This window comes from Mobula birostris, chromosome 5, assembly GCF_030028105.1.
Source record: "Mobula birostris isolate sMobBir1 chromosome 5, sMobBir1.hap1, whole genome shotgun sequence".
Taxonomy (NCBI): domain Eukaryota; kingdom Metazoa; phylum Chordata; class Chondrichthyes; order Myliobatiformes; family Myliobatidae; genus Mobula; species Mobula birostris.
Genome location: NC_092374.1, coordinates 63,901,245 through 63,928,837, shown reverse-complemented (window position 1 = coordinate 63,928,837; position 27,593 = coordinate 63,901,245).

Below are 27,593 nucleotides of genomic sequence, written 5' to 3'. Positions count from 1 at the left end.
CTAGGAATACGGGCAGAATAAAAAGCGTTCAACCTGGCTTTGGTTGATAGTGGACTTGATTTTAATAGGCTGAAGGATTTGTTCCTATGACTCGATGTCAAGATTGAGTGGATGTGGAGAGGATGTTTCCCATAGTGGGGGAGTCTAAGATCAGAGGGCACAGCCTCAGAATAGAGGGGCATCCCTTTAGAACAGAGATGAGGAAGAATTTCTTTAACCAGAGGGTGATGATTCTGTGGAATATTTCGCCACAGACAGCTGTGAAGGTCAAGTCACTAGATATATTTAAAGCGGAAGTTGATAGGTACTTGATTAGTAAGGGTATCAAAGGTTATAGTGAGAAGACAGGAGAATGGGGTTGAGAGGGCTAATAAATCAGCTATGATGGAACGGCAGAGCTGACTCAATGGGCTGAATGGCCTAATTCTGCTTCTATGTCCTATGGTCTTGAGGTCTTATGGACTCTCTTGCTAGTGAGTTATCTAGCAGCAAATCTTAAATGTAAGAGATTCTGCAAATGCTGGAAATCGAGAACAACACACAAAAAGTGCTGCAGAAACTCAGCAGGTCAGACAGCATCTATAGAAATGATTAAACAGTTGATGTTTCAGGCCAAGACCTTATGAAAGGTCTCAGCCAAAAACGTCATCTGTTTATTCATTTTCATATGTGTAGGTGCTACCTGACCAGCTGAGTTCCTCCAGCATTTTGTGTGTACTATCTGAGAGCAATATACCTATTAGTGATTTGTAATCTGTTAGCTCTTGTGAAGGAACAGATGTTGAGTAAGAAAATGCGTCACATTCTCCCTGTTGGTTCATTATACTAAGCCAGAACCAGAATAACTTAATGTCAATTAGACTTTATCGTATGGTCTGTCAAATTCCATTTCCCCCCTTTGATCTTAATCTTACAAAAGCCAAGATCTTTTTATTTCTTTTATCTCAGTCCGCATTCACCTTTCAAGTGAGTTGCGGTGGCTTTTCAGGTCCAAGGCAATACTGAGAAGAGCAGCCCGTTATTCCTGGAACCCTGAATCCTAGAAATACTTTAGTTAATAGTTAACATTTCTAAGCACATTAGACCACAGTTATAGAGCCATAGAACACGACAGCATAGAAAAAGACCTTTCAGTCCATCTAGTATGTGCTGAACCATTATTCAGACTAGTCCCATCAACCTACACCTGGACCATAACCTGCGATACCACTCTCGTCTATGGACCTATCCAAATTTCTCTTAAATGTTGAAATTGACCCTATATCTACCACTTGTGCTGGTACCTCAATCCACACTCTCACCACTGTCTGAGTGAAGAAGTTTCCCCTTATGTTCCCCTTAAACATTTCACCTTTCACCCTTAACCCATGACCACGAGTTGTACTGTTACCAAACCTCAGTGGAGAAAGTCTGCTGACGTTTGTCCTATCCATACCCCTCATAATTGTGTTTATCTCTAGCAAATCTCCCCTCAATCTTCTACATTCCAGGAAATAAAGTTCTAACCTATTCAGTCTTTCCTTATAACTCAAGTCTTCCAGTGCTGCCAACATCCTTGTAAATTTTCTTCACACTCTTTCAACCTTATTTATATCTTTTCTGAAGGTAGGTGATCACAACTGCACACAAAATTCCAAATTAGGCCTCACCAACATCTTATTGAATTTCTACATAACATCCCAACTCCTGTATTCCATACATTGATTTATGAAGGCAAATGTACCAAAAGCTTTCTTTACAACCCTGTCTACCTGTGATTCAAGGAATTATGGATCTGTATACCAAGATGCCTTTGTTCTACTACACTCATCAGTGACCTACCACTCACCATGTAAGACCATCCCTGGTTGGTCTTCCCAATGTGCACACTCCACACTTGTCTGCATTAAATTCTGCATAATGCAGAAGTAAGTGTCTGCATTAATCAATGAACAACAAACTGTGGAAATGCAAATATAATTATATTATTTATTGTTATTTATATTTGCATTTGTGCAGTTTATCAAGCAGTAGTAAATCAAGGCAACTGGATTTGCTGCGTTGTCTCAAAGGTGGATGGATAGGTGGTGGATAGTTTTCCCGTTGTGAGTTGTTTAAAGGTATAGCAATCACATGAGGGCCATTAAGAGTCATAGAGGTAATGAGAGGGTCATAAACACAAAATATTCTGCAGATGCTGGGGTCAAAGCTTTCAAAACATTTCTGAAACGCCGGTTCGCTGCCGCTGTTACTGGGCGATCGAGAATCTTCCGGAGGGAAGGCCCCAAAATCCCCCGCTTTGCCTGCTCCTGGCGACCAAGACTGAGGTCGAATTGTCTGGAGAGAGATGGTGCTCGGTATTTGGTGTCGGAGGGCTGATCAGAGGCTCGAAGCTTTCGGACGACTCAGAGTCAGACTGTGGTTGGGCATGGCAGGGAGAGTTTTCTTCCTTCTCCCATCTGCGTGAGATGTGGGACATTCGAGAGACTTTGAACTTTTTTACTGTGCCATGGCCTGTTCTTCATCAAGTTATGGTATTGTTGCACTGTTGTAACTATACGTTATAATTATGTGGTTTTGTTAGTTTTTTCAGTCTTGGTCTGCCTGTGTTTTGTGATATCACACCGGAGGAATATTGTATCATTTCTTAATGCCTGCATTACTAAATGACATTAAAAGAGGATTGCGTGTCCTCATAATCTAATCTAAAAGCAACACTCACAACATGCTGGAGGAAGTCAGCAGGTCGGGCAGCATCCATGGAAACGATCAGTCAATATTTCGGACCGGAATGAGAGGGTCATTAGTCTCTTTGCATGAACGGGGGTGTGAACTGTTGTGCAGACGCTAGGGCAAAGATGTTAGGTGTCTTAGAAAAAGGTCATTGTTAAACCTTAGTGTTTGCAATGGAGACTGTTGAACAATACTGTAAAGCAGTTTTATGAAAACATCTGATAAGTATAGGATTAATTTTGTGGAACTTTCTGAGGAACAATGGGAAGAATGATCTTTCTCTGTGCTGACTGAAGCTCTATGAACAAAATACAAGACACGGGATTGAAAGAAGAATCTTTCTTTAATACGTATCAGCCAGCTGAATACCATTCATTGCTTTGGAGAAGCGTGTGAGTATTAATTCACTCAGATGGAGAAGGATTATTCATTTACAACTATTTTTGCTCTCCAGTTTTGATCATATCATGGTTTGTTTCATGTCCTGCCAACAAATTCTGCTTTCTAGCTTTTGCATTGTATTGATTTGTAGCAAGATAATGTAATTAAATTTATCAAGGAAATTTTTGAAGTTTGGTACTTAAATACAATGGAAAAATATTTTAGTTTGGATATCTGCCACTCCCAATACTTAGGCATATTTTTAGAGCAAATCACTTATCAAGATGGGAATGGCATAAGACATCTTTTGTTTGCAAAAAGTTTAAATGAAATGAAAGTCACCTGTTTTGACAATGGCCTCACATACAATGGTGGTTTAATGAGATCATATCCTACATCATGGGGTTCAATACAGAATGTGGGCAGATTCACATTCGATTTTCGCTGAAGTAGAACGACGGGTAAAACCAAAATGTTGAAGCTTTGTACCACAATGAGTATTTATTTTTGTCTTTCTGTCTATGTGTCCTACTTTCACTGAGAATGAAAGCCACATTTTTTCCCTTGAGAATGGCATTGGCCAGAGATTGTGAATTAACACTGCTAATTTAGCACTGGTAGTAAAATCATTTGCAATAATGTTTGTTATGGTTCAGTGGTAGCATTCTCCTTTCTGAGGCTGCAGGTGCCAGGTGCCCAGACATGTAATCCAGCCTGACGCTCCCAGTGGAAGCCCTGAGGGAAAAAGTACGATCAAAGGCATCAAAGGAGACTTTAAGGACACAAGAGATTCTGCAGGTGCTGAGGATCCTGAGCAACACACACAAAATGCAAGCAGCATCTGTGGAGGGGAATAAACAGTCAATGTTTGGGCTGAGACCCTTCATCAGGACTTTAAACTGGCCTCACGTAGATATTTGGTTTTGAAAAGCAATGTAGTTCTCTCTGGGCAACATTATTTGACGTACAAATCTTGAGCAAAAAATCAGCTGCTGGAGGAACTCAGCAGTCAGGCAGCATCTATGGTGAGGGGAGGAATAAGCAGTCAATGCTTCAGGCTGAGACCCTTCAAAAGTACTGAATTAATTGTAACAGCTTTGAGTAATCTGTGGCTATGAAAACTGCTATATAAAAACACAGGACTTTCCATCTTAAGAGTAGAATAATACCCATTGGTTTCACATAATGCACTTCCTGCTATGTGTCTGGGCTCCACTGAAAATGTTACTTCATGGAAATTTTAAATTTCAATGTGGTTTCATGTTCTATATTCTGTGTTTTTCGCTCTATTTTGGTGTTATTTGTGTGATTTGTTCCTTGCGTAATGGGGGCTTAATGTTATTCTTTGAACAGATTCCAAGGTTTTCTTTGTTTCATGGCTGTCTAGAGGAAGACGACTGTCAAGCTTGTATACTGCATATATACATTGATAATAAATGTACTTTGAACCTTTAATATTGTGTGAGTTTGCCTCTGTATAATTTTCAAATGCTCAATTATTGTCCACTTATCCGTGCTCCCTGTTTATTATCCTTCACTACCACTGATGTTAAAAAGCACCCTCAGAATTGTCCTTGATCACAGAAGGGCCAGGATAGAAGGAGAGGGATATTGTGTGCTAATATCTAGGTTCACCCACTCCCGAGTACAGTACCTAGTTCTGTTCAGTGTACTACACCTCAGGAAGGGTGGACTCATCTTGGAAAGTTTGCAACACAGGAAGATTCAGTGAACAAATTGTATTGTTTACATTTTTTAAAAACTTGTAGATCCTGGAAATCTATCACAAAATAGTGGAAACACTCACCAGGTCAGGACGCATCAGTGGGAATAGAAGCAAAGCTAGTGTTTCAAGTCTCAGATCATTGTTTGACCAGTTGTGTAAACTGATTAAAAAATTTGATAACAGGGAAATTATTTCTGCGGGCAGGTGGATGAAGGTGAGGGCGTAGAAACAGGTGTCATTACCTTCTTACCACAGTCGTACATCCAGGGTGATGTCGGGTCACAGAAAGGCCAAAGGAGATGAGGAACTCACTGTCCCAAACAGATTTTAGGTGGTTAAGCTGAGGGTCAGATATGGATCAGAGCAATTGGAAAGCTGCATAGACTAGAGGGGCAAGGTGCAGCTCCAAGCTTCCAAAATTTAGGAATGTAAGTCTACAAAATGTTTTGAGTTTGTAAGTCACAGGAGCTGGTGATCCATATCCAAAATCAGCAGCTTGGTCAAGTGTGCTTTGCGAATGTTGAATGAGTGAGTCCTAACTGAAAAATCAGGAGAGAATTTTAAGATTAAAAATCTTAAAGATCAGCTTTACTCGTCGCATGTCTATTGAGGCATCAGAATGTACACTGAAACGCATTGTTTTGTGTTGATGACCAACACAGTCCGAGGATTGTGCTGGGACAGCCCGCAAGTGTTATCATGTGGAATATAGCTTACCCACAACTTATTAACCCTAACCTGTACATCTTTGGAACGTGGGAAGAAACTGGAGCACCCGGAGGAAATCCACAAGATCACGGGGAGAATGTACAAACTCCTAAAAGACGATGCCGGGAATTCAAACCCCTATCTAAGACCACTGGCACTGTAAACCAATTGCAGTGAGTGCTATGCTGCCGTGCCACGCTAAAGAGTGATTTTACCACCTGTGAATGTCTCTCTGGAAATCTATGCGGAAAGTTGCTGGATCACCTGTTGAAAGGGGAAGCTGGAGGATGGAAAGTGAGTACAACTATGTTGAATGGTGTTTTGGCAGGGAGGGGAAGGGGGAGGGACAGTAATGCAGAAAGAGAGGTGGACAGAGGTGAAGGGCCTTCCCACTATGGCATGAGGTGGGGAAATGTAAATCTACTGAAAAGTGAGCGACTGAGAATGGTCTGGAAACTATTGGCAGCTGGAGCTAAGCTCACGTCCAGGTTAACCAGGAACTTCATGTATGATATAACAAATGTGACCGGCCAGGTGGCCTATTCCTGCTCCATTTCCTTATGTTCTTATGTTTCTCCCTCCATTAGTGAGCATCAGACTTCCACCAGTCGTCTCAGGGTGCAAACATTTTTTTCTTATCTCTCCTCTCCCTCTTCCATGCCTTTTTTAAATAATCCTTCCACTTCCTCCAAACTAAAGGTGTAGCTATAGGCACCCGTATGGTCCTAGCTATGCCTGCCTTTTTGTTGGCTTTGTGGAACAACCTATGTTCCAAACCTGTTCTGGTATCTGTCGCCCACTTTTCTTTCGCTACATCGAGCAGGCCAGGCAGCATCTCTAGGAAGAGGTACAGTTGACGTTTCGGGCCGAGACCCTTCGTCAGGACTAACTGAAAGAAGAGATAGTAAGAGATTTGAAAGTAGGATGGGGAGGGGGAGATCCAAAATGATAGGAGAAGACAGGAGGGGGAGGGATGGAGCCAAGAGCTCGACAGTTGATTGGCAAAAGGGATACAAGGCTGGAGAAAGGAGAGGATCATGGGACGGGAGGCCTAAGGAGAAAGAAAGGGGGAGGGGAGCATTAGAGGAAGATATAGTGAGAGGGACAGAGAGAGAAAAAAAAAGAGAAAGAAAGGGGAATTCATAAATAAATAAGGGATGGGGTAAGAAGGGGAGGAGGGGCATTAACAGAAGTTAGGGGAATCAATGTTCATGCCATCAGGTTGGAGGCTACCCAAACAGAATATAAGGTGTTGTTCCTCCAACCTGAGTGTGGCTTCATCTTGACAGTAGAGGAGACCGTGGATAGACATGTCAGAATGGGAATGGGATGTGGAATTAAAATGTGTGGCCCCTTGGAGATCCTGCTTTCTCTGGCGGACAGAGCGTAGGTGTTCAGCGAAACGGTCTCCCAGTCTGCGTCGGGTCTCACCAATATATAGAAGGCCACATCAGGAGCACCGGACGCAGTACATCACCCCAGCCGACTCACAGGTGAAGTGTCGCCTCACCTGGAAGGACTGTCTGGAGCCCTGAATGGTGGTAACGGAGGAAGTGTAAGGGCATGTGTAGCACTTGTTCCGCTTACAAGGATAAGTGCCAGGAGGGAGATCGGTGGGAAAGGATGTGGGGGACGAATGGACAAGAGAGTCACGTAGGGACTCCCACCCCCGCCAATGACCCCTTCTCCCGTCTTCAATCCTCCTCCTCTTCATGGACGCCCCACTCTGGTCTTCTGCCTGCTCTGGATCTCTTTATTGCTAACTGCTGACCGGATGTCAACCGTCTCGACTTCACCGCACCTTGTTCCCATTCCAACCTCACTCTTTCCGAACGCTCTGCTCTCCACTCCCTCTGCTCCAATCCTAACCTTACTATAAAACTCGCCGATAAGGGGGGTTGCTGTCGTAGTCTGGCATACTGACCTCTACCTTGCCGAGGCACAGCGACAACTCGCTGATACCTCCTCTTATTTACCCCTCGATCATGACCCCACTAAGGAGCACCAGGCCATTGCCTCTCACACTATCACCAACCTTATCAGTTCTGGGGATCTCCCATCCACTGCCACTAACCTTATAATTCCCACACCCCGCAGTTCCCGTTTCTACCTTCTACCCAAGATCAACAAACCTGCCTGTCCAGGTAGACCCATTGTTTCAGCTTGCTCCTGCCCGAGTGTTTGCTGCAGTGTTCAGTGAACCTCCTTAACCTAAGGAACTAAAGGGCAGCTAGTCAGTGACTTTGACAACATGTGGGAATCAGGCTGATATTGACCAGCAAAATCTTGACCCCCTCATGAAAACTTTACTGGGTATTATGCTGCTACAGTGTTAAAATAAGTGCTTGAACTTGGTAGGTTGAGCAGCAAAACTTATTTAGCGCATTGAAAACATCTCTCACTTTGAGTATTAGAAGACACGCACGACCTGCATGGGTTTGGTCAAGTAAAGTCATTGAGTTTGTTATCATGTGCTCAGTTATGGTGAGATACAAGTACAATTAAAATCTTTCTTGCAGCAGCATCAGTTACATGTAGGCACAGACTATACCCAGGTTTTATTCAGTTCTTCGGCAGCAGTTCTGTGAGACCTTCTCTTACTTCTACCCTTCTATGATTTCTGCTGCTCTTCAACCACACTCTCACTCAGACTCCACTCGCCTTCTCCGCCTTTCAGTCCAGATGGAGGGTCCCGACCCAAAGCAAGGATTGTTCATCTCCCTCTATAGAAGATGCCCCACTCGCTGAGTTTCTCCAGCATCTTCAGTCAAGTTAGAAAATGATCTTAAAAAGAATATTTGAAAATTGTATCACCCCAACTGAAGTAGAAATCCCTGGCCCATGACTGCTCAAAATTGTGCAGCATCGGGAAAGTACTTGAGAAATTTGTTACTATAATAGGAGCATGTAGAAGCCAAGTGAAAATGGTAGCAGGAGCAACCCACCTGACCTCCACCTATCAAGAACATCTTGCCCCACCTATGGCTCAAATTGTAGACCTTGCATGAAAGGGATTTTGGAGTCCTTGTGCAGGATTCCCTAAAGGTTAACTTGTAGGTTGAGATAGTGGTAAAGAACGCAAATTTCCATTTCAAGAGAACTAGAATATAAAAGCAAGGATATTATACCAAGGCTTTATAAGGCATTGGTCAGACCACACTTGTATTGTGAGCAGTTTGGGCCCCTTACCCAAGAAAGGGTGCACTGGCACTGGAGAGGATCCAGTGGAGGTTCGGGAGAATAATCCCGAGAATGACAGAATTAATGTATGAGGAGCATTTGATGGCACTGGGTCCGAACTCACTAGAGGTTAGAAAAATGAGTTGGAGCTCATTGAAACCAATCAAATAATGATAGGCCTCGAGAGAGTGGAGGAGAGGATGTTTCCTACCGTGGGGGAGTCTAGGACCAGAGGGCACAGCCTCAGAATTGAGGGATGTCCACTTAGAACAGAGATGAGGAGGAATTTCTTTAGCCAGAGCATGGTGAATCTGTGGAATTTATTGCCACCAGTGGCTGTGGAAGCCAAGACATTTGGTGTATCTAAACAGAAGTTAATAGGTTCTTCATTAGTAAGGGTTTAAAGGTTACGGGGGGGGGGGGAAGGGAGGAGAATGGGATTGAGAGGGATAATAAACCAGCCATGATGGAATAGCAGAACAGACACAATGGGCCAAACGGCTCCTATTTTTTTTTGGTCATATGATCACCTCTGAGCTCAGAGAAGTGGAGTGCTGGCAAGTTATTGTCTACAGGAACTGCGCTCAAAGAAAAGAATTTCCAGGATTGCCTTGGGGTCTCTTAGTAGTGCAAGCACTCGAGTTAAATATAATATTCCCCTAATGGGTTGTCGATTGGCGGGTCCTCAGGTTGCTGTAGAGGCCAATTCAGGATCCACATCAGTGTGGCCAGAGTAAATGGTGGCAGTGGTTAGTGGTTGTTCAGTCTCTCCTTTCACAGCAGCCGCTTGATCTCTCTGGCACAGCGGGGGATGACCTCATGTAGCACAGCTCCTTCTTGAACAGATTTCCTCCAGATGTATCTATTAGGTTCAAAATCTTCCCAGGTTTTAGATGTAATGTTGAATTCCTTCGGACTGCTTTTCATGTTATCTTTGAAGTGTTTTGTTTTTTTGCCCACCAAGGGCTCACTGACCTCCCTTTAACTAGGAGCAAAGGATTTGTTTGGAGAAACGTGCGTTAGGCATCTGGATGGCATGACCTATAAATCGGAATTGGTGTTCATGTTGTTACAAGGATCTACCCCTTAGTAATAATGCTCAGAGAGGCACAGAGAGAATCTGTGATTACTGACAAGTACCTTTAGAGTCTCAATGGAAGAACACAGGAACTTACACAACTGAATACCTGTGTGCACACCAGTAAGTTTTCTTGACCCTCAATGAACAGTCAAAAAATAAGAAAGGTAATACCCGGGAAAGGAGTCTATGTGTGCCATGTTACCCTAATCTAATCTCCACGTGTGTGTGGGGTCCTCCACGTCCGCCATGGTTGGACTCTGGAGAGTTGTCACTACTTTGCATTCGAAGCTTCTGCTTTTATATTCATTCCTTACCAGTTCAAGCGCTGTATTTCTGTATTATCAGCTATGGGTCGTCTGACTGACCTATAACACCTTCTTACTGGCTCTGGTCCAAGCCTGCATCCATTTATTGCCCTACTTCCACACATGACAACTGGTAAATTATGGCTCTTTGTTCTAAATCAGTTACAAAACTATTAAGCACTTGAATCACTCAGGGCAGATGCAGACCCCAGCATTCACAATCCTGCATGTTATATCACAAATAACTTCTTATTTGAAAATTATCTCTAGTCCAGCAGATTACCTAGAGCATCATTGTGTCTACTTTAAAACAGTGGTTCAGCCGAGCAAAACCAGTTCACAAAATGGAGGATGCAGATCAATTTCACAAAATGGCAGCCTCCATTCCTTTGACCTCATGGCAAGGAGAAAGACAAACAAGAGAAAATCTGCAGAAACTGGAAATCCAAGAGAGAATAAAGACAATTGGCTTGTCTACTTCCACTGTCCCTGATTCATTTGAATTCACTGATTTGTAGACTGCAGTTCTTTCTGGCCAACATCTCCCTCCCCTTGATCCAAAGATATTTATCTTAGAATCATTATCCTCCCCTCATCAGTTGACTACTCATAGGATTACCTTGCATGCCAGCAAGTGTGCTACACATACATTATATAAGGATAAAGGTAACATTTACTTACTGAATTCATACGAGGTTTATACATCTTCCCTGTTTCATAAAAGCATCATCCTCTAATTTTTGTCAAAATCATTATCCTCTACCTTTTGTGTGATTTCAGCCTTCCACCTTCTGAGTTAATACCCACTAAACAATACAATTATCAGTGTACATAAAATTAATATTACAGCGGCATGCAATATTATCCTCACCCATGAATGTTTTTGAATATTCAATCCCCAATTCCAAAACTTACTCCAAAAGCTTGAGTTATGCAATATTTCATTATTCTTACCAGCGTGTGTTTTAATTGCTTTTGGATGTTTAGTCCATTGATGGATTATCTCCTTTGCCTCCTCCACAACACGTCTCCAGTCTGAAATACAACAAAATACGTTATTAATAATACTTTTTTCTGAAAAGATGATGGTAAACAATCACTGCAAGCAATGAAAAGACAAGCCAAGGTGAAGCTGACCCAAGGATCCAGGCATGTTCGAGGTGAAGTGGTCGGAGCGAGGTCAAGACATTTTTGAGGTGGAGTTGAGGCTCGTGAAGCAGAGAAAAGTTGGAGCAGAAGAGTTCTGGAGCCTGTCTACCTAAACTGAGAGTGAGATTGGATTGATCCAGGTCAATTTCGAAAGGTCAAGTACAGGCTGTAAAGGAGCAGCAAGGTCAGACCCAGAGAGTATCGACGTGATAGGGCACGGGTCTTAGAGTGAGGAATGATCCAATGTTTCAATGATTTAAACGCCGGGCCAGATGGATTGAAATGGCCAGGCGTTGGGACCAGAGGTGAGGTTCAGGCCAGTTCTGCTTGCTACTCCACAACATTTGCTCCGCTTTTCGCTGCACTGAGGCTGGGGCAGTGGGCCAGCTTCGGGCTTCGTGTCTTCAGGGTCCATGGCATTTTTGCTTCACTGTGTGATGAACTGAGGCTGAGGCTATGGGCCTGCTCCGGCTCCTCTGGGCTTCGTGTCTGTGGACTCACTTTCATACTGAATGCTGTTTGCTTGCTTTTATTGTTTACACGGTTTGTTGTTTTTCTCTCTCCACGTTGGGTGTTTGTTGGATTTTTTGTTATTGGTTTTTTTGGGGGTTTCTTATTTTGTGGCTGCCTGTAAGGAGACAAATCTCAGCATTGTATATAGTACACCCACTTTGATAATAAATTACCTTGAACTTTGCAGTCCAGTCAGGAATCGATACAACTTGGTAACAACATAGTCCTACAAGTATCATCCATATCAGTTCATTGGGTTATGATGTTCTGTTTTGTTACCATACCTACTGCTAGCTGAAACAAGGTTCATCCTTCAATAGTCAAGTCTAAAGTCATGTTCCCAATTGCAATATTATTACTTTCCAAAAGACGCAGTTTCTATCCCTTGGCATAACTCATGGCTGCTATTGCTATATAATATGTTTGTCACACACCAATTCATATTGCAAACAACTCATTATTTACAGGACAGTGAACAATTCTCATAAATACTGAAACCACAACTCAGCAGTTTGTCTTGTCGTCTCTTCTGGGAAAGCCCAGTGGTCTTCCCTTTGATGACATCTTCATAATTCTATCTCTTTTCCCGTACCATTCACAACAGCATATGTTAGTGGGTTACATAAGGCCATTCAAGTCTTCATGATATTTGTCCACATTGTGAACTCTTTTCAAAGGGTAGGTTAGATTATTTCCATGTTGGGGAAGATGGAATACTGCACCAACATAAAACCTTCCTTTACCATAATCACAGGTACCCCGTACTCTGTTTGTTATTGTAAGAGTTCTAATGTGATACAAGGGCAACTTTTCCCAAACCCATTCTTTTAGTTGCTCATCTGATACCCTTTTCAAATCTTTTGTTATTATTATCCAAAATTAACAAGAGAACATTGAAGTAGGCAACACTTACAATGTCTCAAGAAAAAAAAAACATTGTTTTAAAGATTGAAAAAATTTTGGTGACAAAAAAAAAAGAGGGAAAAAAACCCTACTAAAGCAAAAAAAGTGAGGAAAAAAACCCATTAGGTATTCAACCCCAGAGCCATGCATCATACAAAAAGCTTCTAAAGATAAACATCAAACTGCCAGCAAGAAAAAAAATGTACCAAAAATTTACAATTAGATTGTGGAGGAAATCTACCAATTAACTCAAATGATAGTAATGAATAAATGAACCCCATCTTTTCTCAAAATGAAACATAGGTTCAAAAGTTCGACTTCTAATTTTCTCCAAACTAAAACATAGCATCACTTGAGAGAACCATTGTGACAAAATGGGAGCCGACGTATCCTTCCACTTCAACAAAATGGCCCTCCTACCTATCAATGTAACAAATGCAATAACATGTTGGTCAGACAAAGAGATACTGCAGATATTTTGAGGAATTATTTCAAAAAGCACAGTTAATTTGTTAGTTTGTAAATTAATTTTAAGTGCTTTAGAAACTGTAGAAAAAACTGACTTCCAGAACTGTTCTAGTACAGAACAGGACCAAAACATGTGTATCAGTGTAGCTGTCTCAGTTTTACATCTATCGCAATAACTATCAACATTAGGAAACATTTTAGACAATCTCTCCTTCGTCAAATAGTAACAATGTACAATTTTAAATTGAATCAGTAAATGACTAGCACAGATCGAAGAAGAGTTAACCAACTTCAGAATCCACATCCAGTCCTCCGTCATAAAAGTCAAAGTTCTGCAATAACGACTGAGACATGCGCCATGGTGGGCGGGCAAGAATGACATTATCAAATTCGAAAGACAAACTCAGAGGCGCATGATCAGATATAGCAATAGCGTCATATTCACAATTCTTAACACTAGGCAAGAAACGAGGATCGATTATAATAATCGATCCTCGAATATTTTTTATGAACATGTGAAAAAAAAGAATATTCTTTGTCATCAGGGTGTAAATAGCTCCACAGTTCAATCGATCAAAAAGATCCTCGGAAATGTGGACACCAAGGAATTTGAAGGTTGATACACGCTCCACTACAGCTCCTTTGATGTAGATGGGGACGTGAGTGTTGTTCCTAGCATGCCTGAAGCCCACAATGATCTCCTTGGTCTTCTGAGTATTAAGGGCCAGGTTGTTGTCGGCACACCATGCGGCCAGGTGCTGGACCTCGTCCCTGTAGGCCGTCTCATCATCTCTTCTGATCAGGCCAACCACCGTTGTGTCAAAGTGAGGCCTATTTGGTCAATAATCAGATTCCTTGTATCTTGAAGTAGCTTCAGAAATTTAAGTGCATCCAGAGTTACCTGGGAAGCACTCCAACCAACTTAATTAGTCTGTATCTGGTTCCGATAATTTTCTCCACTAGTATCCTGTAACTTCTGCTGAAGGGACTATACCTAGTTTCGTAATTCTGCTATATCTAAGGTATTGACTGTGGCAACCCCGATCCATAACCTGCACCTGCTAATTCCAATTGTCCTCCCACCCTTCTATTTGTGAGCGGTTTAAACTCATTCCTGGTTAGTTGCCTGCCAAGAAGATGAGTAAATAACTGTCTTGTAGACAAGTACTATTATTTCAGTTAGATTTTTAAAAATTACCTGCACATGCTGGTATCTTGGGACAGTGTTGTGTTGTGCTGGGTCTCACTACATTTAGACTCCGGTGTAGTTTAAGTTACTTGGGTTGTGGAATGGTGAAATCCTAATAGTTTTTGAAAACCCTGAAAGGGTGTGGGTCCTGACAGAAACTCTTACCCGTGTCCCTTGGAGCTCTTTCCATTATACTCTTCCCTTGTACGAGATCCTCCAGCGGACAGTTTATAATGATGGAAGCAACCTTCGAGAAACTTTCTGACACTATCCTACCTATTTCAGGTTCTGACAAATCTAATCTTAGCAACTCCACCAACCCTTTCATGTCTCTTCTGCTCATGAGTTTATGGAGGGATGTAACCTGGTGATGATGCCACCATATTTCTTATTATCATCGGTACAAAAGGCAACACATTGCCCTGTTGTCCCATGCTGTTGCACCATTTTAGTGATCGATTCACCCTTTCCACAGTTACACTAGACTGTGGTCTATAGGGTATCTGAAATCTCTGCCTGATCCCTAAAAGTGCCATGGCATCCTGCATAATTTGGCTGTAAAATGCGTGCCTTGATCCGATTCTACACTCTGAGGTAATCCCCAGCAAGTGAATACCCTTTCAAATAAGATTTTTGCAGTGGTTTGGGCTGTGCTTGTCCTAGTTAGGAAAGCTTCCATCCACTTGGTGGAAATATCTACCACTACAAGAATATATTTGTACCCTCCTGGGGTGTGTGGCAAGGGTCCAACATAATCTATTTGGAAATTAGTCCAAGGCCCTTCCACCAGTCTGGTATGTTGGAGAGCTCCTTTCTTTACACTTCTATCAAGGTTATATTGTGCACATACCAAGCAATTCTTGGCTTAGATCTCCAAGTCATCCTTCATCCTAGGCCACCAACACACCTTCTTTATATTTTCCAGGGTGCTAGTGGCTCCCTGGTGTCCCCATGGACCATGGCACTAGTGGATCATCTGATTTCTTCTTCCCTCAGAGACCACAAACTTCCCTTCATACATGACTACATCTTTAACATGTATACCCTTGCGCTCTTTGTACTTTTCTGACCCTGCTCCTTCAATTAATTTTTTTTTAAAATCTCCTTATCTTTCTTCTGTTCCTCAGTTAAATCCATAACCTTAACCTGTTGTCCCTTCTGCCTTCCCATCTCCCCAATCTGTGGCTGCCATTCCGGCCCACAGAAAGCACCTTGCTTTGCTAACTCATTGGCCTTCTTATTCTCCTCAAGGGACAATTTTGAGTGGACTTTCAAATTTATGACTCAATATCCTTTCCTCTTTGCTTCATCAAATATATAAAGCAACAGAGCAGCAGATGGGAGGGAGTAATACACACACAGTGCTGGAGGAACTCAGCAGGCCAGGCAGCATCTATGGAAAAGAGTAAACAGTTGACATTTCGCGCTGAGTCCCTTCAGTCCTGATGAAGGGTCCCAGCCCAAAATGTCGACAGTTTACTCTTTTCCACAGATGGACCCTGGCCTACTGAGTTCCTCCATCACTGTGTGTGTATTGCTTTGAATTCTAATATCTGCAGATTTTCTCTTGTTTGTGAGCTGGTGTGAGGGGCTTTCCGTCATCTGAAACAAATCCTTTTGCAGAGAGGATTTCCTACAGAGACAAATGTTGTGAAAAGCTGTTACAAATGTACATACTATCAGAGTGTATGACTGACCTGGGTGGAAAACAGTCTGGGTGGCTAACCACATACTGTATGTCACGGCTGCTAATTCTGCCGCCTGTGCACTCATGCAGCTGGGTAACTTTAAAGCCATAGGGTACCTTTCCTGGCCATGTTCAGCCTCTAAATATATGTCGCACCTAGTTCTCCTCTCACCCATCTGCCTTGAAGAGGAGCCACCTAAAAAAAAAAAATAGGGTTTTTCCTTTGTTACAAACAAGAGAAAATCTGCACATGTTGGAAATCCAAGCAACCCCCACATAACATTGAAGGAACTCAGCAGGCCAGGCAGCATCTATGGAAAAGAGTACAGTTGATGTCTCAGGCTGAGACCCTTCAGCAGGACTGGAGAAAAAAGACAAGGAGACAGAGTTAGAAGAGAGAGAAGGAAGAAACACAAGGTGATAGGTGAAACCAGGAGGAGGAGGGGTGAAGTAGAGAGCTGGGAAGCTGATTGGTGAAAGAGATACAAGGGGGAGTCTGATAGAGGACAGAAGGCCATGTAAGAAAGAAAAAGGAGGGGAGGAGGACCAGAGGGAAGTGATGGGCAGGCAATGGGATATGGTGAGAGAAGGAAAAAGGGACAGGGAATAGAGGGGGGGGGGGCCGCGTATTACCAGAAGTTTGAGAAATCAACGTTCATGCCATCAGGTTGGAGGCTATCCAAATGGAATATAAGGTGTTGCTCCTCCAGCCTGAGTGTTGCCTCATTGTGACAGTGGAGGAGGCCATGGATGGACGTGTCGAAATGAGAATGGAAAATGGAATTTAAATTGGTGGCCACTGGGAGATGACGCTTTTTCTGGCAGACAGAGCACAGGTGCTTGGTGAACCTACTCCCAATCTGCATCAGGTCTCACTGATATACAAGAAGCTACACAGTGAGAACCGGACACAGTATATCACCCCGACAGACTCACAGGTGAAGTGTTGTCTCACCTGGAAGGACTGCTTGGGGCACTGAATGCTAGTGAGGGAGAAGGTGTAGGGGCAGGTGTAGCACTTGTTCTGCTTGCAAAGATAATTGCCAGGAGGAAGATCAGTAGGGAGGAATGAATGGACAAGGAGATCACATAGAGAACGATCTTTGTGAAAAGCTGAAAGTGGTGGGGGAGGAGTAGTGGAAGAGAAGATGTGTTTGGAGGTGGGATCCCGTTGGAAATAATGAGACTTACAAAGAATTATGTGCTGGTGGGGTGGTAGGTGAGGACAAGAGGGACGCTATCCCTGGTGTGGTGGTGGGAGTATGGGGTGAGGACAGGCACGCACAAAATGGAAGAGATGCAGATGAGGGCAACATTGATGGTGGAGGAAGGGAAGCCCCTTTCTTTGAAGAAGGAGGACACCTCATTCATTCTAGAATGAAAAGCCTCACCCTCAGAGCAGATGCGGCAGAGATGGAGGAATTGAGAGAAAAGGGATTGCATTTTTTCAAGTGACAGGGTGGGAAAAGGTATAGTCCAGATAGTTGTGAGAGTCAGTGGGTTTGTAATAGACATCAGTGGATAAGCTGTCTCCAGAGATGGAGACAAAGAGATCAAGAAAAGGGAGGGAGGTGTTGAAAATGGACCAGGTAAATCACTCCCTACATAGTCTTCTTCTTTCGATTGTTCTTTCTTTCCTCTCCTTTCTATAAGTGTATACCTCAGATAAATATTATGTGGAGATTTGTGACAAATATGATTATATGATATATATGTACAGTATCTGAAATACATCTCATGGAAATGTTTGTTTGATGATGAAATTCAATAAAAAATAAATTACAAAAAAAAGAAAATGGACCAGGTAAATTTGAGGGTAGGGTGGAAGCTAGGGGAAAAGTTGATGAAGTTGGCATGGGTGCAGGAAGCAGCACCAATGCAGTCTTCAATGTAGCATAGGAATCCGTTCCTTTCTTTGTCTCTTTGTTCTCGGGTATTGCTTTCTGATCTTCCACCTCCCCCTTATTATTTTTGATGCAAGTGGTCCCTTGGGATGATTTGCTGTCATATCCTGATAGCCATGTGGCCCTCCAGTACAATAAAGATTATCTGCAAGGAAGGTAGAAAGTTTAATATCCTTTACAGCTGCATCTCAAACCTGCAGTGCCAAGGCTGACTGACCAAAACAACAGTACATTCAGCAATAGCTGGATAAATGTGTACTTTAAGATAGCAATGCTGAAATGTTGTTTGGACCAGTCCAGTATTTAAGTAGATCTTCCATTTTCAATTTACATGACAAAATACTGATTGCTTCAAAACTATTTTCCAAGGAATATCAGAGTCAAAATCACTATGTCAAAAGTCTTGAGGAACATCTTTTATGTTCTGTAAAAGAAAGCAGTCCTGTTTGTAAAAGCAACTTTTGGGATTGCTCCACAAATATTGCAATTTTCTGAAAATGTTCTTTTTAGGTTCCAAATCAATGCGCATTTCTCCTGAATGCTTTCTGAATTTCTCTCTGAAGTGTGGCCATCTCATATCAGAGTTCCAGCTCCTTAACCTAGATTCCACATGGCCAGAGTGAAATCAGGGTCTCTCTAAAATCAATCCCTTGAAAAACAAAACAAAAACACAAACAAGACTGATCCAATTCTTGTTGCATGGATGTGGTGGTGGTACAAACCCAAGTGCTGAACACAGGCACGGAGGCCGAGTCGGGAGGCATTATGGTCGTAGCAAGCGTGGAATTGGTGTCCAGAGAGAGTCTTTAGCCAAAGTCTTGGTTTTAGTAGAGAATTCAGGAATAATGCTAGAATCAGAACTGATAGTCCTAAGAACCATGGAACAAGGCTACTCATACAAGAGTCAACCAACAAACTGGCAACTCCTTGTTGTGGTCACAGGGTCTTTATCCTGCAGTTTCTGATGGGAAGCAGGTGTGTGTAGATAGTGGAACCTGGGAATGATTGGAATTTAAATGAGGTGATTGAGGCCAAATTCCTGAGGTAAATAGCATGGTGGGGGATTGCCAGAAGGGACCATGACAGTACCCCACCCCCCAACAGGACCCTCCAGGCGATCCTCCAGGCCTGTCTGGATGGTCCCGATGAAAGTCCTGGATGAGGGAAGGGTCTAGGATGAAGGAGTGGGGGACCCAGGAATGCTCTTCTGGACCGTACCCTTCCCAGTCCACCAGGTATTGGAGACCCCTGCCTCGACGGCACACATCTAGTAGTCAGACGGTGTATGCCGGATGGTTGTCAATGATACGGGCAGGTGGGGGAGTCTTGGCAGGGGGACACAAGGGGCTGACGGAAACTGGCTTTAACTGAGACACATGAAAGGTTGGGTGGATGCGTATGGATCTAGGCAGCTTTACACGGACCGCTGTGGGATTGATAACCCTTTCAATCTTGAATGGTCCCAGGAAGCGAGGGGCGAGTTTCCTATATTCGATCTTGACCAGGATGTCCTTGGAGGAAAGCCACACCATCTGCCCAGGTTGGTACTCCAGCGCCGGGATGCGGTGTCGGTCAGCTGTCTTCTTATTTCGATTTGTTGATCTGAGTAGGGCCGTGCGCATCTCCTCCCAAATCTTACGGCACCGATCAATATGGTCCTGAACCGATGGTACTGCAATCTCTCCTCTTGCGCCAGGAACAGTGGGGGTTGGTACCCAAGGCAGCACTCAAACGGAGACCTTCCAATGGCAGAGCTCACCAGAGAGTTGTGGGCGTACTCAACCCATGGGAGGTGGTCGCTCCAGGTCGATGGGTTGTTTGCCATTACACAACATAGCGTCGCCTCCAGGTCTTGGTTGACCCGTTCATCTGGATGTGGAAGCCAGATGACGGGCTGACCGATGCGCCTAAGGCTTGACAGAAGGCGTTCCACACCTGTGAGACGAACTGGGGACCTCGATTGGAGACGGTGTCCTCAGGGATTCCGTGGAGGCGGAGATGTGGTGGACGAGAAGGTCTGCAGTTTCTTGAGAGGAAGGGAGTTTAGGGAGGGCCACAAAGTGCACCGCCTTGGAGAATCGGTCTACCATGGTGAGGACAGTGGTGTTTCCACGGGAAGGGGGTAGACCGGTGACGAAGTCTAAGGGGATGTGTGACCAGGGGCGACCAGGGACAGGTAGAGGACGAAGTAGTCCCGCAGGTGGCTGATGAGAGACCTTCTCCCGGGCACAAAGGGAACAAGCAGAGACATAAGAACGGGTGTCTGCCTCCATGGACGGCCACCAAAAGTGCTTCTTCAGGAGAGTCAGGGTCCGATCACTCCTGGGTTGGCAGGCAAACCAGGATGTGTACCCCCATTGGAGAACCTGGGACCTGACGGAGACAGGCACGTACAGGCGATCGCCGGGTCCATTGCCCAGGTCGGGGTCATCCCGCTGGGCTTCCTTTACTTTAGCCTCGATCTGCCAAGTGAGGGTGGCAACCATGCAGGATGGTGGGAGGATGGTCTCTGGACCGGAGGTGTCATCCTTGGAGTCGCATTGGCGGGAAAGCACATTCAGCTTCCCGTTCTTGGATCCTGGACAGTACATGAGGGTGAACTTGAACCGTCCAAAAAACAATGCCCAAGGGGCCTGGTGGGAGTTCAATCTCTTGGCAGTCTGAATATACCCCAGGTTCTTATGATTGGTCCATACCACAAACGGGTGTTCTGCCCCCTCCAACCAGTGCCTCCATTCTTCCAGCGCTAGTTTGACCGCCAGCAGATCCCAATTCCCCACGTCGTAATTCCGCTTGGCGGGGGACAGTTGATGAGAGTAGAAGGCACAGGGGTGAATTTTTTCATCCTAACTTGACCGTTGGGACAGGACTGCTCCTATCCCGGAGTCAGAGGCGTCTACCTCAATGATGAATTGGCGTGATGGGTCCGGATGGACCAGGATGGGAATGGTGGTGAAATGCCTCTTCAGGTCGGTGAAAGCAGAGTCCGCTTCGGAGTCCCAGCAGAATGGTGTGGTAGGCGAGGTAAGCCGGGTAAGGGGGGGCCGCCACTCGACTGTAGTGTCTGATAAATCTACGATAGAAGTTTGCAAACCCCAGGAATCGTTGAAGTTGTTTGTGTGTCATGGGTCTAGGCCATTCTTCCACTGCCCGGATCTTCTCGGGGTCTGCTTTTACCTGCCCGCTTTCAATGATATAGCCTAGGAAGCTGATCAAAGGAACGTGGAACTCGCATTTCTCCGCCTTTGCAAATAATTGGTTTTCCCATAGTCACTGGAGGACTTGACGGACATGGTGTACGCGTTCTTGGGGCTCCTAGAAAATATCAGGATATCATCAAGGTAAACAAATACGAACCGATTGATAAAGTCCCTCAGCATGTCATTGATCAGGGTTTGGAAAACGGCGGGAGCATTGGTGAAGCCAAATGGCATGACCAAATATTCAAGGTGACCCAGAGGTGTATTGAAAGCCGTCTTCCATTCATCCCCCTCCCTTATCCTGACTAAATGGTAGGCGTTGTGAAGGTCCAGCTTTGAGAAGATGGTGGCTCCATGCAGTGGTTCAAATGCCGAACTGATGAGTGGCAGAGGGTACTTATTCTTAACTGTTATATTATTTAAGCCTCGGTAGTCGATACAAGGGCGAAGCGTCCCGTCCTTCTTTTCTACGAAGAAGAAACCGGCACCTACCGGGGAGGATGAAGGCCTGATAATGCCCGCCGTGAGGGACTCGCTAATGTACTTCTCCATGGCCTCTCTCTCTGGTCGGGATAGGTTAAAAAGGCAACTGGTGGGTAGCGGGGTCCCGGGGAGAAGATCGATGGCACAATCATATGGGCGGTGCGGGAGCAGGGACAGGGCCCGTTGTTTACTGAACACCTGTCCCAGGTCATGGTACTCTGTGGGGATGTGGGACAAATCGAGGGGTTCCAAAAAAGGTGGGGTCGCAGTAGTTTCTCTGGGAGATGGGGCTGGCCGCAGACAGTAGGCATGGCAAAACGGGCTCCATTCGGCTATCCTCCTGGTAGACCAGTCTATACGGGGATTGTGTTGGGTCAGCCACGGGTACCCTAGAACTACCAGGGCTTGAGGTGAATGGATGAGACTGAATCTTACCTCCTCCCGATGGTTGCCGGATAGGATCAAGATCAGGGGCGAAGTATGGTGGGTCACCCCAGCCAGCAACTTTCTGTCGAGGGCTCGGGCCTCCAGGGGGGTGGTTAGCGGCCTGAGTGGCTATCTCTTCGTCCAGCAGATTGCCCTCAGCACTGGAATCCACCAAAGCGGATAGGGACAGGGACTGTTGTTGGTCATTCACGGTTGCCGGGATCTGCATCTGAGTCAGGGGTGCTGAAGGCAGTATCATTTAGTTCACCCGGACTTCCTTTCTCACTGGCGAGCCCTCCCTTTTGGGCCACTGAGGGCAGGTATCCCGGAAATGGCCTGGCCACAATAGCAGCAATCCCCAGCTCTCTACCTCCGAATTCGTTTGGCCGGGGCAGAAGCCACACTAGGAGCAACTGGGGAGGGAGTGCTGGCTGAGACCGGTAAGGTGGACTGTGGGCTTTCCCGAGAAGTGGGGCGACTGGTTCTCTCTGTCTCTGCCGCTCCTGAAATCGATAATCTAATTGAATGGCTAGCGATATCAATGAGTTCAGACCGTCTGTGTCGTCCCTTGTGGCCAACATCCTTTATCTTGTCAGAGAGGCCTTGTTGAAACACTTCCTGTAGGGCCGCGTCATTCCACACCGAGTCTGCGGCTAAGGTCCGGAACTCAATGGAATACTTGGGCACACTTCGCGAAGCTTGAAGAAGGGTAAGCAACCGTTTCGTGGCATCCTTACCACGAATGGACTGTTTGAATACTTTCCTCATTTTAGCGACAAAGGAGGAGTAGGAGGAACAAATCTCTGGTTGGTTATCCCATATCGCGGTTGCCCAAGCCAAGGCATCCCCTTGTAGCAGCCCCATGATGCACACGATCTTTGATTTATCGGAAGTGTAGGTACGTGTCTGCAGCTCAGAGACTAGGGAGCGTTGTAATCAGAAGCCCCAGAACCGACTTAGGTCCCCGGCGTAGGGTTCAGGCTTGGCTACATACGGCTCTCAAGGGGGTGGTGTTGCTGATCCCGGGGGTGAGGCCATCCTGAGCGGTGCGGTTTGGGTAGTCGGGGTTCTTGGAGGGGACAGAGGAACAGAAGCGGAGAACCGGTCCGCTTGTTCACTGACCTTCTGCACATTCATGGATAGTGTCCGAAGGTTTTCCATGATCTCCTGAAGTAGTTGGTCGTGGGCGCCTAATAGAGAACCCTGGCTGGCCAGGGCCTGTTGTACGGGATCCGTGTCCACTGGGTTCATTGTGGCCAGTTCGTTCTGTTGCAAGGACGTGGCGGTGGTACGAACCCAAGTGCTGAACACAGGCGCGGAGGCCGAGTCGGGAGGCATTATGGGCGTAGCGAGCGTGGAATTGGTGTCCAGAGAGTCTTTAGCCAAAGTCTTGGTTTTAGTAGAGAATTCAGGAACTGATAGTCCTAAGAACCATGGAACAAGGCTACTCATACAAGAGTCAACCAACAAACTGGCAACTCCTTGTTGTAGACAATAGACAATAGGTGCAGGAGTAGGCCATTTGGCCCTTCGAGCCAGCACCACCATTCACTGTGATCATAGCTGATCATCCACTGTCAGTATCCAGTTCCTACCTTATCCCCATAATCTTTGATTCCACTATCTTTAAGAGCTCTATCCATCTCTTTCTTGAAAGCATCCAGAGATTTGGCCTCCACAGCCTTCTGGGGCAGAGCATTCCATATATCCACCACTCTCTGGGTGAAAAAGTTTTTCATCAACTTCATTCTAAATGGCCTACCCCTAATTCTTAAACTGTGGCCTTTGGTTCTGGACTCACCTATCAGCAGGAACATGCTTCCTGCCTCCAGTGTGTCCAATCCCTTAATAATCTTATATGTTTCAATAAGGTCCCCTCTCAGCCTTCTAAATTCCAGTGTATACAAGCCCAGTCGCTCCAATCTTTCGACATATGACAGTCCCGCCATCCCGGGAATTAACCTACGCTGCACTCCCTCAATAGCAAGAATGTCCTTCTTCAAATTTGGAGACCAAAACTGCACATAGTACTCCAGGTGTGGTCTCACCAGGGCCCTGTACAGCTGCAGAAGGACCTCTTTGCTCTTATATTCAATTCCCATTGTTATGAAGGCCAGCATGCCATTAGCTTTCTTCACTGCCTGCTGTACTTGCATGCTTGCTTTCGGTAACTAATGTACAAGAACACCTAGATCTTGTGCTTCCCCTTTTCCTAACTTGACTCCATTTAGATAATAATCTGCCTTCCTGTTCTAACCACCAAAGTGGATAACCTCACATTTATCCACATTAAACTGTATCTGCCCTCTCACTCAGCCTGTCCAAGTCACCCTGCATTTCACACTGCCACCCAGCTTTGTGTCATCAGCAAATTTGCTAACATTACTTTTAATTCCCTCATCTAAATCATTAATATATATTGTGGTCACGGTCTTTATCCTGCAGATTCTGATGGGAAGCAGGTGTGTGTAGTTAGTGGCACCTGGGAATGATTGGAATTTAAATGAGGTGATTGAGGCCCAATTCCTGAGGTAAATGGCATGGTGGGAGATTGCCAGAAGGGACCATGTCAATTCTTGTATTGTTCTTCCTTCAGAACCCTGGTAAGTAACTGCAAAATGTATAATCAACAGTTAATTCTCACCGTGAGAAGCTTTCACACTTTTTTCAAAGAACCAAGGTGGGATAAACACTGTTGCATGCAGCTTCCTGACACATTAACACATTGATATAAACTCTTAAAGGCACAGTATCTTGAAAAAAAGAGCAAATTCTCTTCAGTTTTACAACTGAAGCACAGGATTAATTCAAACTTCATCCTTTGCACTCTCTCTCTCTCACTCAGACAGACATGCACACGCATGGTCGCTCTCAAGTGAACTCACATGTGGCCACACTTCACCCAGATAAATCATGTAAACCATTCACAGTTTAAACCTTTCCAGAAAATCCCTTGTTCGTAAGGGTTAAACTGTTACCAAAATATTCAGGTACAATCAGACAAAATTGAGGAAATGTGTTACTCTAAGACTTTAAAACAAAGAAACTTTGGAAGTTATTCATCATGCAGAGGGAAACATTTAGTGTGTTTAAAGCATAACATCTCCATATTAACCAAAAATTTCAACATATTCTGACCCTTCTATAACTAATCGCTGATCTATGTTGGTATTCAGATTTGAACTATTTGCTGTACGGTTCGGGGTGTAATGACACATTACCACAGCTGAAACTGCAGATTTGAGCTCTGTACTAGCATGTTTGATGATAACAGCTTCCCTGGTTGGGTGAGGTTATATTCCAGCACTGCGTTACCTCTCTTCTACAAGCTCTCTGCTGGTTTCTGTCCTGAACTGCATTTCATTACATGATACCCTTCTTAAAGGGAAGACACCTTAGCTGAAGTATTCCTAAAGTTAAAATGTAACCCCAGCACTTCCTTCTCCCGTGCTCTAATCATTTTCTTATGCACCCATGCCTCAGTATGTGTGGGTCACTGGCATCAAACAATTCCAACATCTTTCTAGATTTGTCAGTGCTACGAGACACTAATGTTCTTAAGTATCTATTTATTGGCTCTGGTTCTAAATGATCTTGATCTATTGTTAATCCATACACCCCTTGGAACACCATCCATAGATGGGATGCAAATGTAGTTGGGTGCTCTCCTTTCCTCTGGTGACATTTACGCAACTCGTCTGTTGGGCCCCCGTTGTTATTACCCATTAACAGTCAGTATTATATTCTTTAACTCCTCATTTGTTCCCCCAGCATGGTGCTGTGCATCCAGCAAAGTGGAGTGCACGTTCAGATTCAGGCTCCTTTCCTCGGCATCATCTAGACAGTCTATTACTCTCTGGTAACTAATTGCTCGGAACAGCTCCCTAAAATCATCCCCGGGTATATATGTCCCGATATCCTTAGCAATATCCTTCAGCTGCTGTATCCCAAATGGTGTAGTGTATGATATATTCTGGTTTTGATTTCCTGCCCTGGTTCCTCCCTCTCTGATAGCAATGGGAGCAGGGTGGGAGGCAATCAACGGTAACACAGGTTCTTTTTGATTGTATGTCAGTTGGAAGCCTGGGGGCTGTGGCGGGGAGGTGGAAGGTTCCTTGTCATAACTGTATCTGGTCACCTTATTTGCTAAATCATTCCAATCCAAGTCTCCGTATTCATCCTCCTCCCTTCTTTCGGATCCCAAAGCACATATTATTCCTCTCTGTGCAGCAAGTTGGTGCTTCAGCTTTCGAACACTTTGTATCTTCAGTGTTGCTTTTCTTTACATGTGCTGATTTCTGTGTCACATTCATAGCCAGCTTTAAATCACTACACTGTTTCCTCAATCGCTCCACTTTATTCTTAGCTACTTGGGCTGCTTCCTCCCATTTACACTTCTGTTTGAACAGCTTTTCACACTGTAAATGAAACTGGTACATTTATGTCAAATCCATACTTTTCTGCGCCTGTATATCAATAAGTTTCTCTTTAAGGATTTCTACCTCCTTTTGGAGCCTTTTGCTTTTCTCTTCTAATATACCTCACGTGGCACCTGCTTTGTGCTGACTTTATAAATCCTCAATTAGATAGTCAACTGCTACTGGCTTCTATAATCGTTTAAATTCCTTGTCCTACAATTTCCCCTGAGCAATCTTAAAAACAGCTTTGCCACTAGTTTTCCCTGGACTTGCAGACTTCCATGACTTCTTCATCCTGGGTTACTAACTGCTAATTATCCAGCCCCAGGTCTCTCTGCACCTCACCCATGTGGTCCGACTCCAGTCTCCTGCTGACTCAATGGAGAGATTTTTCTTCGAGCCCACCCAGGGATGCCATTTCTGTTATGAGGATTTACCCCTTAGTAATAATGACCAGAGAGGCACAGAGGGAATCTGTGATTACCAACAAGTACCTTTATTGCCTCAACAGAAGAGCATATGTATTTACACAACTGCACACCTATGTGCACACCTACTTTCAGATTTCAGACCACCCCCCCGATACCAAAAAACACATATGCTCAAGTCCCTTTATTTAACCTGTCTTACAGCACACCAACCCTATGCACATCCTCCCGTATACTTTAAATCATCTCTAGATTACTTATAATACCTAATACAATGTAAATGCTATGTAAATAATTGTTATACTGTATTGTTTAGGGAATAATGACAAGAAGCAATTTTATTTCCAACAAAAACATTCAATAAAACATAAAAATATACAGCTTCAAATGAACCAAATCAAACACACGGTAAATGACTTACTGGAGTAAATGTAGAATGTCACTGTTACTATAAAACTTCAGTAACTTGTCTTTCTGTTTATTTAAATCATATACAGTGGTAGTTCCAACACTATTTTCTTCAGTAAAATGCCTCATAGACACACCACGATCAAGCTTCTGCAATAACTCCACTTTCTGCATTATTGATAGAGAAGATTCCTTCTCTTTTTCTCATTGTACCAATAGGGGTATCTGCAGCTCTTTTTGACATTTTCACAGTGAAATTAAACACAAAGTCAACAGTGAACCAAGATATCAGCGAACAGCAAATGCACGTGTAACCAGTACCAG